General features: G+C 30.2%; 1 long non-coding RNA gene across 1 annotated transcript; it reads left to right on the top strand.

Annotated features, from left to right (window-relative positions):
* The first annotated feature begins 8,504 nt into the window (after positions 1 to 8,504).
* Positions 8,505 to 10,094, top strand: LOC128293708 (uncharacterized). The gene is made up of 3 exons (XR_008283885.1): positions 8,505 to 8,591; positions 9,072 to 9,153; positions 9,837 to 10,094. It is a non-coding gene; the product is annotated as an uncharacterized LOC128293708 (long non-coding RNA).
* The last annotated feature ends 6,326 nt before the right edge of the window (positions 10,095 to 16,420 follow it).

Below are 16,420 nucleotides of genomic sequence, written 5' to 3' on the forward strand. Positions count from 1 at the left end.
GTATAGTTTTTAAATATTTTTGGAATGGTAATATAAATTTTAAATTAAATTAATTTAAATAAAATAATATATTCATATAAGTTAAAATATGTCATAAATCTCTTAATTTTTCGTAAATTTGAAATGTAATATCTGCATTATTATTTCTAGAAATTTAGTTCATTTATTTTTTAGATTTTAAAATTCAAATCCATTAAAAGTTATGTTGTTAAATTCAAGTTTATTACAGCGTCAATTTTTAATTACATTGATAATTTATTAAAAAATATTTTTATATTTCAAAATATCACATCTATAATTGAATCCAAATTTTAAAATAAAATAAAAACGAAATTCTTAAAAAGTAAAAATAAAACACTAAACTCTAAATTTCTAAGAGTGCAGAAATCTATAAAATATTTGAGCGTAAGCGAGAAGGTAATGCAAGGCGAATACACCCACGTGAAAGACTGACAAAGCGGTGGAAAAGGCAACACGTCTTCACGTGATATACAAATCTACGTGGTCAACTAACTGTCCTACGTGTCACTCTCTCTCTATATAGGATATTTAGAAATATATCTTACTATACGCAGGTTAATAGTATTTGTTAATGTAATTGTTTTAAATAAAAAAATAAAAACTATGTAAATTTAATTTTAATATAAAAATTAATAATACTAAATACATATTAGTAGTATATATAATATATGTTTTATTATAAAATTTGGAAATTTTTTATTAAAATGATTATAATAAATAGAGATGTCAATTATTAAAATAAATCGATGAAATTTCGATTGGACATATTATAATAAATAGATATCTTAATGTTTTATTATAAAATTGTGTACTAACAAATAAGTTAATTTATGGAAAAAGTATTTATAAATAAGTCAAAAGAGAGGACAATATTTGCTTTGTCATAAACATTCTCGTCGCATTGAAGATGTCCTCCCACGTGCTCTGTAGTGATGGCTAGATGGCAAATCCAACACATTAAACGCCATATTGCACGGGACACTCGCCTATAAATATCCCCTAGAATGATGAAGAGGAGATCGATCCTTCAAGAATACTAAGCCTATACTCTCTCATGATTCTCCTAGCCTTCAACCTTCAAACTTTTTCCTCTGTCGTTCTCCATATCCTCCGCCTCGACTGGGTGAACTGGCCTTCTTAGCAACCATTCTCCTCTCTTCTGCATCCTTCACCTGCTATGCTCAGTATCAACAGGTCTTGTAAATATTTAAGTTATGTTTAAAGTAAATTACCCAATATAATTTAAAAAGGTAAGGAGTAAAAGAGTAATTTATCCAAAGTTAAAAATAAATGTTTAAAGTGAGGAGTGTCATGTGACAAAAAATTGTAATGTGAACGACACTTGTTTATTTAGGACATTGTAATATAAAATATATATGATTCATTTCCTCATTGAAATTAGAAATAATAGTACTATTAAATAATTTATAAAAATATATTTGTATTATTTAAATAAATTATGAACAAAAATTATGAATTTTATATTTTAATTTATTTTAATTTCATTTTATCTTGACTATAATTATAATTTTAAATGATATATATTATCAAATTTATTATTAGTTAACATATTGTGTGCATAGCTTGGATTTAAAACTGTAATGAATTTAAAATTTAAGATAATTATAATAAAAAATAAAGTCTGTACCCAAAAGTTATTGCTTATATAAATTAAAAAATAAAATGCACACAATAAAAATGTGTATGATTAGGATTAGGATAGAAATAAAATATAAAAAATTCAATTTTTAGTGAAAAAATTAAAATGTACTCAAGTGAGATTTAATATATGGAATATAATAATAATTTTTTAATATCAATTTAGTTATATAAATATATCTTATAATTTTAATTTTATATAACTATAAAGCTATTCGAGTGAGATCTAAAATAAAATTAATTTATATAATTTAATTTGTCATTGTTGAGGGAAGGCTGACTCTTTTGAGAGAAATTTTGAAAGTGTGACTTGTCCGGAACTAACAAACCCCTCAATGGATTGGTATTGTCTCTAATCGAGGTTTTGCATCTTGACTTTGTGAAGAGCTTGAGTGTCTGAGGCTATTGGAAGAGGTGGTGAGTTCAACAGAGTGGGAGCATTGCATCGAGATAGATTGTGCGTGGCGCATGACCACCTACCAAGGAAATGTGAACATTTGCATTTGATTGGGTTTAGGCTTGTATATGACACTTGTGGATATTTATTTGCTCAGATTCATTCTGGACATGAATTTTTTTTTTATAAATGTAATATTTTAAATTTTTTTATTAATACTTATCACGTGTCATAATATGAGGCTACTACAAGTCATCATATTATTGGTTGTTTGTATCACATTATTATATTTTAATAGTATTAAAGCACATGTAACAAAGTGCTTAAGAAATTTCAAGTTCAAGTGCTTAAGAAATTTCAAGTTTAAGTACCAATTAAGTCCAAAAAATAAAAAGCACATATTTACTCGCCAAAAATGAAGTGGTTTCACATTTCAATCTTTTAGTTTGATCATTGAAATTCAATTATCTGAATTAATTTAAAATTAAAATTTAAAAGTAATTTGAATAAAATATAAATATTTTAATATAATCTCATTATCAATTAAAATGATTTTTATCTCCTCATTAGTATTGTCATTTGTAGTCTACATTAATTTAAATAACAATTAGTTAATAAACATAATTTTTTTGAAAGGTAATAATAAACATAATATTTTAAAATGCAATAGTAAAAAACTTACACTGATGTAAGTTTTATATGATTAATATTTTAAAATTTTAATTATCAAATATATTAAGATATTTATACTTATTATGTATATAAAATTTTAAATCAATATGATACTTTTATTATATTAATCTAAAATATTCCTTCAACTTATCTACTCCTCTAATTTCAAAAAAAAAAGGCAGGTAGTATTAGTTTATGATACTAAACAATTATTTTGTAATTAATATTAATATTCATATTTTCATATAATTTTAATACTATATTAATAAAATTTATTATTGCTAATTTATTAATATAATAAATAATATGTTATGAAAGAAAATAAAAAAAGATTGGCCAATGTAATCACAGAAGTTAGGTCTCTCCTACCTTAATTAGTGGTCAAGGGTTCGATCCTTCCCTTAAGTATGGAGCAGCTTTAAAATTCATAATCAGCATCTATCTATTAATGAAACGTGACGAAGCATCCTGATTCACCAGTAAATCAATCGGACAATAGTCAATATCTCAACATCTTACACAATGTTACACATGATATCACGATTTCCAATGCATGAGAAAAAACATGTTAAATAACATGTTTTTTAACACTATTTTGATGTCAAAATCAAGTCATCTTTCATGACTTCACAATTTCACACCTTAATTATCAATAAATAAGTCAAGGAATAATCAATGCCTCGACACCTCACATAAGACTTGGTAAAATAATACTAACATAATTGCCCCACCAAGCTCAAGTCTAAATGTCAAGTGCTCATCTTTGAAGTGAATGGGTTAGTATGAAAACTCAATTGATATATTTCAAAATAATATATATATATATATATATATATATAAACCTTTAAACTTATTTATTCCATACAAATTTGGGATTACTCATTCTTTCAAACTATTATATTTTGTTAGTTGAAAAGTATTTTTAAGTTCATGTTTTATATATATTATAAATTATTATTATTGATATATTATCTGTGAAAAGTAACGATTTTGTCGTGAAAATATACTTTAAAAACTCTTGTTATCATCTTACAAAAAATAAATCTTCACTGATAATGTATTCAAAATAATCTATGTGAGCTTTAATAATTTGGTAATACTACCATCAAAGAAAAAGATGTCAACTTTGCTATATGTGTGATTTGAGATAAATATCAAAATTATATATGAACTTTGATTTAATGTTATATACTAATTTTTTATTTGATTCAATTTTCACTAATCACTAACAACACTATTGAATTAGTACTATTTGACATTGATATATTACATACACAAACAATTATATTAATCCGGTATGAAAATAAATATATGTATTCATTTCTTTAAAATATGTACAGATAAATCGAAAACAAAATTTCATATTTACATATGAATCATAATTTAAATTTCATATGTATAATCAAATGAAAATTATTTGAAAGTTTGTACCACTAGCCTCTTCCTCATATATTTCTTTTTGTCTATTTTCAAAACTATAATATATAAAATTCAATAAGCTAATAAAAAACTCCATAAATATGCTCCAAACTTTTTCTAGTTTAGCTTTGAATAGAAGCATGAGAAATCAAAGACATGAGTGCGCAATGTTAGCTAGATTGATGCAAATTGGTTGCCTCCTAATTTGAAATATCAATGGGTAAATTACACCTATGGTCACTAAACTATTAGTAAGTTTTTATTTTAGTCATTCAACTTTAAAAAGTTACAAAATGATCATTAAACTATTCAAAAATTTTCATTTAAGTCACTTGTTGTTAAAATCGTTGTTCTATGGCCTTTACTGTTCGCACCACTTGCACCAATCGAAACCTATCCATCCTCTTCTCTTCTACAGTTCAGATTTTTTTTCGTGAAATAGTTTTGAACGTCACAAATCTACGAACTAAAATTTAAATAGCTTTCTTCTTCGATCTTCGACACTGACTGTAAGATCAACTTAGATTTAAGGTATGTTCTTCTTGTCAATGGATACTAATCCATCATATCGATCGTCCAATTGTTGTTTGGAGCTTACTAGCCGAATTTATAAAAAAAGTTAACAGCTAATGATTTAAATAAAAACTTTCAAATAGTTCAATGACTTAAATGAAAATTTTCAAATAGATCAATAACCATTCTGTAACTTTTTAAAGCTCAATGACCAAAACATAAATTTACTAATACTTTAATGACCTTGACTATAATTTATCCAATATCCATTAGGAAGGTTGGGTTGGTTTTGATATAAGTGAATATGAGTTGAATCAATTTCAGTTTTAAAATTTTTAGATCAATTTGAATTAAAATCTTTTTGGATAACGATGATTTTAGGTTTAAGTCATTTAAAATTTGTATCATTTATGTGTTTAGGGTCAATTAAAATTTTACTCAATTTTGATTTAATATGTAGTTTAATATATGAACTTTAATTTGGTGTAATTATATATATTAAACTTTGATTGTGGTTTAAATGTATATATGAAACTTAAATTTTATTCAATCATACACATTTAAAGAAATAAATACATCAACTTATTTTTATATAGGATATATATAATTATTTTTGTATGTAATATATAAACATAATTAATAATTTATAATAATTGGATAAAAAGCATGTGATATATCCCATTGAGTTCCTACATTTTCACACCTGAGTCGACCCTTACGAATTCAAATTAAATAATAAAAAATTATTTTAAAATTTAAATTTAATTATAAAAATATATTAAATATCAATTAAAAATATAATTTTTATTATTTTATTATTTTTTAAATAGTGAAATGAAGGGACAGAACCAACCTGAAAACATGTAAGAATTTATGAAACTGAGCCATGATCTGTCCCACAAACGCCTCTATTCCTAACTATGCTGTATTTTTTAAGACAATGGGCTTTTAATATCCTGCAATGAAATATCGTGGCAAACAATATCTTTGCTATACCAAAAACTTAAGATTTTTCTTTTATTTTGGATTCAAAATAATATTTCCTTTTATTTTTATAGAAAATGGCTAATTTTACGTAATATCCTCAAAATTATAGGTCAAATTTCAAATTAACCCTTAAACTTCAAATCATTCTAATTGAATGATTCAAAAAATCTAGTTGCAACACTTGCATGTTTGAGGCGCATGCCGCAATTAGTTTTGTCTCACCAGTTGACATCTAATGGAAAAGTTAATGGAATGATTAACTGAATGACCTAATTAGAAAGATATTGATAATTTGAGGATTTAATTAGAATATTTTAAAATTTTAAGACTAATTTAAAATTTAACCTATAATTTGAGGATTTCTGATGTAATTAAACTTTGTCCTTAAAATGAATTGAATTTTAAATTAAACTTGGATTGTAAAATGGTTGGCTTTCCTATAGGCTATTATCTAGTTTATTTATTATTGAAATTTATGTAATACATGCCTGATGAGTTAGTATTAGAATCAACTCAATACAAAACACAACTAGTCAAAAACCAAAATATATTTGACAATGATTCACGCCACGAATTGTGGGATTTAAACCCAAATAATTCTAGAAAAAACCCACACATGTTATTTATGTATAGTGAGATTCAAACTTAGACACAAGGGTGAAGCAAAAAATATTTTGGGGAGTCAAGATTAAAATATATATTTTTTATGAGAGTTAAAATGCAATTTCATTATTATATTAACTTATATCTTTTTAAATTTTTGAAAACTAAAGCATCAAAATTACATCTTAGCAGTGGCCAAAGCGATTGCCTCCCTTCCCTTCACCTCTACTTAGATACTCAAAGTTCTAATACTTCAATGTTTATATGGGGCGAAACTAAAGGCTGGTATGAGTTTACTCCCTAAAATAGAAAATTTTCTATGTAGACCATTTGAAATTTTTAAAATTTAAATTAGTAAAAGTAAAATTACATTTTATTCCTCTAAAAATGATAAAAAATTGATTTGATCATTTAAAAATTAAAAATATATAGGTTATTAAAAAAATGAAAGTGCATTTTTACTATTGTAAAAATTATAATTTAATTTCGACCCCTAAATAAATTTTCTGATTTCGCCCCTGATATTTATCAACACTGACAATATCGAAATATAATTTTAAACCAAAATTTTTGTTATTAATATTTCTCCTTTTGTCATCGTGGACATTGTTCACTCTAGGGACTTATGTACATGAGAAGGAGATATAAAAGAAAATTTTTCTAGATGATATAATGAAATATTGCCAACCAAGTTTCAGATGACATTATTTGGTCAGAAAAACAAAACATTAAAATATGTAGGTTGGCTGGTCGTATTAGAATTTTAATGAGGAAAAAAGGTCCCCTCCAATGGAACAATCTAATCCTTTGGGACAATATTCTTTAACAATTTGTCCTATTTTGAAGGGTGGGATGTATCATGGAAAATTTTGTCCCCAAAGGTTGCTTCCAGAGATGTGAAAGCAAAATTTTCAATGGTTAATAAGTGAAGATAAGATTGGAAAAGGGATTTGATTTCATAAAGGATGATAAAGTTGATGATGTATGTTATTATTTTTTTAATAAATATGTTATAATAAACGTTGATAATAGAGGTAGAATAATTACAAAGCAATAAAAAAAAAAAAAGAAAAGAACACACTGATTTTACGTGAAAATTCTTTTGAGAAAAAACCACGAGCAAATGAGGAGAAATTCACTAATGTTGAAAAATGAATAATATAAGAGGAGTTTCGACTACATCTATTCAAGGGTTGAGAAAAACCATGTTCTAATCAAAGCTAAATAGAAGAAGAATAGTTTTTTACGGATTCAACTTGTGTTGTATGGTCTGTACTACCAGTCGCAACCCCAACCTAATTTTGTGCTTAATGGGAATTTGTAATGTGTTAAACATATTTATTTTGAAGAAGTAATATAAGTAAAATTATATCATTTAACCATACAGCGTATTTAAATCACTATAGCATAATTAATCATTACAAAATATAAAATATATGGTATAAATTTTAAATTAAAAAATTTAAAATTTATATAAACTAAAACACAAACCTAAAAGCTCAATCTCAAAAAAATTAACCTTACCAATAAAATCAATCTTAGGTTCCACCCTTCCTAATTGACTTTATTACAGATTGGTGGTCCAAAGGTTATATATATATATATATATCCCTTTTTAGGTGAACACAGGGCATTGTATTTAACTTGGATGAAATGTGTCCATTTTTGTCTTTATATCTTCTTTCCAAAAGGTCTATTCTAAGAATTAATTATGGAGCAACCTCATTTTGTAACGGCCTAATTTTTAGTGGTGTCGGAAATGGTGATTTGAGATCACTAAATTCGACAAATAAGATTGAACAAGATAGTAATTTAATATTTATGAGTCAAGTAAGAATTTAGAAGAATTTGTGAAATGGTGAAATTAGTGAATTAAAAGAATTTATTAGGTCAAACGGGTCAAAAATGAGGTATCGAGACCTCAAAGTTGAAAATCGAGCTATAAATATTTTTATAAATATTTATGGAGTGTCATTGAGTTAGTATTAAAGTTTCGTTAGAAAATTTTAACGTTTGGATGGCTAATTAATTAAAAAGGACTAAATTGAAAATAGCACAAAATTTGTTAAATTGTGAGTAAATAGCTTAAGTATTTAAAAAGATGGATTTAAAGAGCAATTAGACCCAAAGGTTAATGGCTGGACGGTTTGGGTATGAAATAAGCAAGAAAACAATGTGAACAAGGGCAAAATTGGAAATAGATAAAAGTTAATAGTTAAATAATGATGTAATTGAAAAATCTAGACATTTCTTCATATTTTCTCAGCCAAAACGCCATAGAAGGTCTGGAGAAAGCTGGTTTTTCATATTTTTACATCATGTGAGTTTAATTCTTGCTTTTTCTTGATAATTTTTATGTTTTTATGACTTTTACAATTAGGTCCACTTGTAGAATTCATTAGTTTTTGATTTTATGGGTGAAATTGGAAGTTACCCTGGATGGATAAGGGAATTTTATGATGAATTATTATGAAATTTAAGTTCTAATTTCATATTAAGGTGGTTTTATTAAGTGATTTTGATAGGAAATGATATTTAGGACCTAATTGTGAAAAAGTTGTGAATTGAAGGTTGCTGTTGAAATTAAGAATATAAAAGGTTTTGAAATAGTTTATAATGATAAAATAAAGTGTTAATTGAGAAAAATTAGTTCAATTGATGGGTGAATTGAGCAGGGACTAAATTGTGAAAACTGTAAATTTTGAGGTAAAAGTGCAATTTCGAAATTTGAACAGCATAAATTGTGAAGTGAAATAGAAATCAAATAAATGCTAATGAGTAGAAATATTTTATATTATAGATCAAGAATCCAAAGAAGAACGAGGAAAAGAAAAAGTTGCGGAATAGTCCCAAAATTTCAATATCTTCTACAAATTAGTCGGGTAAGTTCATATGGTTGAAATTAGATGTTTATTTGTGAATGATTGAAGTATATAATGTGTTATTATATCTGAATTTGTTGTGGGATTGTGTAGATTTTGTTAATGAAAGAATAAATGTGGAAATGCAAATTAGGAAAACGCAGGATTGATACGTCAGTATCGTGACGTGTGATGAATTGACGGATAAGACCATGGTTGTTCCATGGCAAAGTGTGAAATGTAGGTATGGTATTATCCATCTTGAAATGTGAAATGTAGGTATGGTATTATCCATACTGAATGTGAAATGTAGGTATGGTATTATCAAATCCATCTTGAGTTAAGAAATGTAGGTATGGCATTTCCCATACCGAGTTGAAAAATGTAGGTATGGTATTTCAATGAGGAAAACCATACTGAGTTGTGAATCGTGGCATTGAGCAACGACGTACTCAATTTCGTAAGCCGTTTCCTAATTTGATTATAAGAAATAAAGAGAAGTGATCCAAATGAAAGAGATTGAGTAGTTATTCTTGTTGAGCTCAACTATGTGAATTATTATAACAATGGTTGTGAATCGCAGGAAACTTTAGTAAATGTTTTGGTATTGTTTGGAAATATTATGTTTGGTAAGCATTACTATTAACCTATGAACTTACTAAGCTTCAATAAGCTTACTTGTGTGTGTTTAATATTTTATGTAGATTGACTTGAAGTGAAGTGGGTAGATCGGATCAACACAACAAAGCACACTATCCAGATCAATTCCAGTAGCTTTTGTTTTATGTTTGAAGATTTATATGGCATGTATAGAGTTTGAATGAATTGAAGTAAAGATGTTATAAACTAGTTAACAATATTTGTACTAAAATAGTTTTCGGTAAGTAGCAGTAGTTTGACTTTGAAAAATCACTAAAAATAGTAAAAATGGAATTAAATAATGAATAAATTATGGAATCGAATCTCGATGAGTCTATTTTCATATGGAAGAAGCAAAACAGGTATATGAGCTATATTTTATGAGATGTTTAAATTTTTGTGAAACAGGGCCAGAGCAATTTCTGGATCCCCTATTCTGACTTTGAAAATTCACCATAAATTTTACAAAGATAATTAGAAGTCATACTTTATATGTACAGATTCCTTATTGAGTCTAGTTTTATTAGAGACAAACGTCATAGTCATTGAAGCTCTGTACAGAGAGATATCTGATTCGTAATACACAAAGGTCAGAGTAGTCAAACCCTGAAACAGGGGAGATTTTAAATAATAAACTGTACTAATTGGCTTGACCAAAAATTCTAGAAAAAAATTGGTAAGTAGATATATGAGTATAAATTCAGAGAAAATTTACGGATTTGGATTTCGAGTTTTATAACTCGAGATATGAATTATTTAGAAACTATGACACAGTTGGACAGCTTGTCTGGAAAGTGTGATATAAATTGTTTGAATTTGTTTAAGTGCTCAAATAGTTTAGTAATGCCTCGTGCTCGACTCCGGCGACGGGGCGTTACATTTATTGGTATCAGAGCTTCGGTTTAGCCGATTCTCGGAATATGTATGATGTGAAAAGTATCTAGAATTACATGCCATATAAATCTGTGATAGTGTGCTGTGTATGATCCGATCTAATCCTTGTTTTTATTATAGATTATCTTCGATTTGAAAAGATGTCAGATAGACCAGAACAAACTAAGCAAGAAGAAGTTAATAGCAGAGTACAAACCTCTGAACAAGGAACAAGTAGTGAAGCTCCAATTTCATTGATGCGAGAACAAGAACTCAAAAATATGATTTATGGATTCATGAATCAGTGGTATAATGAGAATGTGCGAGAAAGAAATCGGACTCAGAACCTCCTCCCTATCTCAACATCCGTAGTACCCCGGTTGCTCCTCCACCTCCTCCGATAACTGAATCTAGCAAAAGAACACCAATTGAAAAACTCAGAAAGTTTGGAGCTGAAGAATTTCGAGGGAGATCGGACGATGATCCGGTTAAAGCAGAGTATTGGTTAAAGAGTTTGGAGAGAGTTTTTAAGCAGATGATATGTTCTCCGGAGGATTATTTGGGATGTGCGGTTTCGCTATTGAAAGAAGAAGCGTATAATTGGTGGAAACCATTGAGGCGGTGGTACTGCAGATAAACTTACAGGAATTCTTCCAAAACGAATTTAAGAAGAAGTATGTGGGAAAGAGATATTTAGATAAGAAGAAGAGAGAATTTCTTGATCTTCGACAAGGAATAAAACAGTGGCTGAATATGAAAGAGAATTTGTGTATCTCAAGAGATATGCTCGGGATGTTGTACCGACAGAGGAAGAAATGTGCATTAGATTTGAAGAAGGGCTTAATGATGAAATCGAATGATGATTGGAGGTACAGAGATTCGAATTTGTGATTCATTCGATCGAGCTCAAAAGATGGAAGAAGTGTATAACAGAAAGATGCAAAGAGAAAGAAGAGGTAAAGAGGTATACAAAAGAAGTTTCTCTAGACCAACTTCGACTTTTTCGCCAAAAAGTTCGAAATGATTTCAGTCGACTGTTATAATCCCGAACGATCGAATAACAAAGAAACGACTCAACAAGATGTCGGAGTAACTAAGAAACCAGCAGCTAGTGTTAGTAGTGTGCAAAATATTCGAGACTTAGATGTAAAAATTGTGGTAGATTTCATATTGGTGAGTGTTGGGGAAGAGCGGAGCTTGCTATAAATGTGGTGGAACCGATCATTTTATTCGGATTATCCTCAATTATTAAAGAAGATAGAGAACAAGGGAGAAGCAAGCAAATACTCCTCGAAAGGTAAACGTTGGTCAAAGTATCTTCTGGGACTGTTCATTCGGGAACGAGAGATCTGCTACTCGATCAGAGACAAGAGTACCAAAGACGTATATACGCTATCCGCAAGGGAAGAAGCTTCGCTCCGATGTGATAGCTGGTAATTTCTATCTTTTGATGATTCTGTATGCTTTAATTGATCCCGGATCTACACATTCATATATTTGCCTTTGCATTAGTGTCAAAAAAGAAAATGACTGTTGAGTCCACTGACCTTGAATTGCAAGTCACTAATCCACTAGGGCAAAGTGTGTTGGTTAATTTAATATGTCGGAATTGTCCACTGAAAATACAAGGCTGTGAATTCTCTGCTGATTTAATGTTGTTACCTTTCCGAGAATTTGATGTTATTCTTGGAATGGATTGGTTGATTGAACACGATGCCATAGTGAATTGTAGAGAAAAACGGATTGATTTAAAATGTCAGACAGGGGAAATAGTTTCAGCTGAGTTTGGGGATAAAAAGAATGATGTCAGGATTATTTCAGCCTTTACAGCTCGAAAATTGATTCGGAAAGGTAATAAAGCATTTCTAGCTTATATTCTTGATACTCGGGGTTCTGAATTGAAGATGGAACAATTGTCGATTGTTAATGAGTTTCTTGATGTGTTTCTAAGGAATTACCGGTTTACCCCAGATCGTGAGGTTGAATTCACAATTGATGTAATTCCGGGTACAGCTCCAATATCAATAACACCGTATAGAATGGCACCAGCTGAGTTAAAAGAGTTGAAGACACAGTTGCAAGAGTTATTGGATAAAGGGTTCATCAGACCGAGTACATCACCTTGGGGCGCACCTGTCTTATTTGTGAAAAAGAAAGATGGTTCGTTGCGATTGTGTATTGATTACAGGCAGTTGAATAAGGTAACAATTAAAAATAAATATCCATTACCTCGTATCGATGATTTGTTTGATCAACTGAAAGGTCTGCAGTTGTTCTCAAAATAGACCTTAGATCCGGGTATTATCATTTGAAGGTTAAAGAGTGTGATGTGCCAAAGATCGCTTTTCGAACTCGGTATGGTCACTACGAATTTTTGGTAATGCCTTTTGGTTTAACGAATGCCCTCGCTGCATTTCTGGATCCCTATTCTGACTTTGAAAATTCACCATAAATTTTACAAAGATAATTAGAAGTCATACTTTATATGTACAGATTCCTTATTGAGTCTAGTTTTATTAGAGACAAACGTCATAGTCATTGAAGCTCTGTACAGAGAGATATCTGATTCGTAATACACAAAGGTCAGAGTAGTCAAACCCTGAAACAGGGAGATTTTAAATAATAAACTGTACTAATTGGCTTGACCAAAATTCTAGAAAAAATTGGTAAGTAGATATATGAGTATAAATTCAGAGAAAATTTACGGATTTGGATTTCGAGTTTTATAACTCGAGATATGAATTATTTAGAAACTATGACACAGTTGGACAGCTTGTCTGGAAAGTGTGATATAAATTGTTTGAATTTGTTTAAGTGCTCAAATAGTTTAGTAATGCCTCGTGCTCGACTCGTGACGGGCGTTACATTTATTAGTATCGAGCTTGGTTTAGCGATTCTCGGAATATGTATGATGTGAAAAGTATCTAGAATTACATGCCATATAAATCTGTGATAGTGTTTGTGTATGATCCGATCTAATCCTTGTTTTTATTATAGATTATCTTCGATTTGAAAAGATGTCGATAGACCGAACAAACTAAGCAAGAAGAAGTTAATAGCAGTACAAACCTCTGAACAAGGAACAAGTAGTGAAGCTCCAATTTCATTGATGCGAGAACAAGAACTCAAAATATGATTTATGGATTCATGAATCGGTGGTATAATGAGAATGTGCGAGAAAGAAATCAGACTCATAACCTCCTCCCCTATCTCAACATCTGTAGTACCCCGGTTGCTCCTCCACCTCCTCCGATAACTGAATCTAGCAAAAGAACACCAATTGAAAAACTCGAAAGTTTGGAGTGAAGAATTTCGAGGAGATCGGACGATGATCCGGTTAAAGCGAGTATTGGTTAAAGAGTTTGGAGAGAGTTTTTAAGCAGATGATATGTTCTCCGGAGGATTATTTGGGATGTGCGGTTCGCTATTGAAAGAAGAAGCGTATAATTGGTGGAAACCATTGAGGCGGTGGTACTGCAGATAAACTTACAGGAATTCTTCCAAAACGAATTTAAGAAGAAGTATGTGGGAAAGAGATATTTAGATAAGAAGAGAGAATTTCTTGATCTTGACAAGGAATAAAACAGTGGCTGAATATGAAAGAGAATTTGTGTATCTCAAGAGATATGCTCGGGATGTTGTATCGACAGAGGAAGAAATGTGCATTAGATTTGAAGAAGGGCTTAATGATGAAATCGAATGATGATTGGAGGTACAGAGATTCGAATTTGTGATTACATCGATCGAGCTCAAAAGATGGAAGAAGTGTATAACGAAAGATGCAAAGAGAAAGAAGAGGTAAAGAGGTATACAAAAGAAGTTTCTCTAGACCAACTTCGACTTTTTCGGCCAAAAAGTTCAGAAATGATTCTGGTCGACCTGTTATAATCCCGGAACGATCGAATAACAGTAAAACGACTCAACAAGATGTCGGAGTAACTAAGAAACCAGCAGCTAGTGTTAGTAGTGTGCAAAATATTCCGAGACTTAGATGTAAAAATTGTGGTAGATTTCATATTGGTGAGTGTTGGGGAAGAGCCGGAGCTTGCTATAAATGTGGTGGAACTGATCATTTTATTCGGGATTATCCTCAATTATTAAAGAAGATAGAGAACAAGGGAGAAGCAAGCAAATACTCCTCGAAAGGTAAACGTTCGGTCAAAGTAGTGCTCTTTGACTGTTCATTCGGGACGAGAATCTGCAGCTCGATCGAGACAAGAGTACCAAAGACGTATATACGCTTATCCGGCAAGGGAAGAAGCTTCGCTCCGGATGTGATAGCTGGTAATTTCTATCTTTTTGATGATTCTGTGTATGCTTTAATTGATCCTGGATCTACACATTCATATATTTGCACTGCATTAGTGTCAGAAAAGAAAATGACTGTTGAGTCCACTGACCTTGAATTGCAAGTCACTAATCCACTAGGGCAAAGTGTGTTGGTTAATTTAATATGTCGGAATTGTCCACTGAAAATACAAGGCTGTGAATTCTCTGCTGATTTAATGTTGTTACCTTTCCGAGAATTTGATGTTATTCTTGGAATGGATTGGTTGATTGAACACGATGCCATAGTGAATTGTGTAGAAAAACGGATTGATTTAAAATGTCGACGGGAGAAATAGTTTCATTGAGTTTGGGGATAAAAAGAATGATGTCGAGATTATTTCAGCCTACATTTCGAAAATTGATTCGGAAAGGTAATAAAGCATTTCTAGCTTATATTCTTGATACCGGGTTCGAATTGAAGATGGAACAATTGTCGATTGTTAATGAGTTTCTTGATGTGTTTCTAAGGAATTACCGGTTTACCCCGGATCGTGAGGTTGAATTCACAATTGATGTAATTAGATACAGCTCAATATCAATAACACCGTATAGAATGGCACCATTGAGTTAAAAGAGTTGAAGACACAGTTGCAAGAGTTATTGGATAAAGGGTTCATCGACCGAGTACATCACCTTGGGCGCTTTGTCTTATTTGTGAAAAAGAAAGATGGTTCGTTGCGATTGTGTATTGATTATAGGCGTTGAATAAGGTAACAATTAAAATAAATATCCATTACCTCGTATCGATGATTTGTTTGATCAACTGAAAGGTCTTGCAGTTGTTCTCAAAAATAGACCTTAGATCCGGGTATTATCAATTTGAAGGTTAAAGAGTGTGATGTGCCAAAGATCGCTTTTCGAACTCGGTATGGTCACTACGAATTTTTGGTAATGCCTTTTGGTTTAACGAATGCCCTGCTTGCATTTATGGATTTAATGAATCAATTTTTCAGTCTTATTTGGATAGATTTGTGGTGGTATTTATTGATGACATATTGGTCTATTCAAAGACGAATCCCAACATGCACATGATTTAAGAATTGTACTACGACTTTGAGAGAAAAACAGTTATATGCGAAATTTAGTAAATGTGAGTTTTGGCTTCATGAGGTTGGATTACGGGTCATATTATATCACTGAAGGAATTCGTGTGGATCCAAGTAAAGTTTTGGCGGTGGTGAATTGGAAAACACCAAGAATGTAAATCAAGTGCGAAGTTTTCGGGATTAGCGAGGATACTATCGCCGCTTTTGTAAAGAATTTTTCCATGATTGCTTCACCAATGACTCGTTTATTACGTAAGAATGTTGAGTTTATGTGGTCGATGAATGTCGCAGAGCTTTGATCAATTAAAGAAAATGTTAATGAAGCTCCGGTCTTAACTCAACCGAATCGTATACCGTATGTTGTGTACTGATGATGCATCTTTAAGTGGTTTGGGTTGTGT

Source organism: Gossypium arboreum, chromosome 6 (assembly GCF_025698485.1).
Source record: "Gossypium arboreum isolate Shixiya-1 chromosome 6, ASM2569848v2, whole genome shotgun sequence".
Taxonomy (NCBI): domain Eukaryota; kingdom Viridiplantae; phylum Streptophyta; class Magnoliopsida; order Malvales; family Malvaceae; genus Gossypium; species Gossypium arboreum.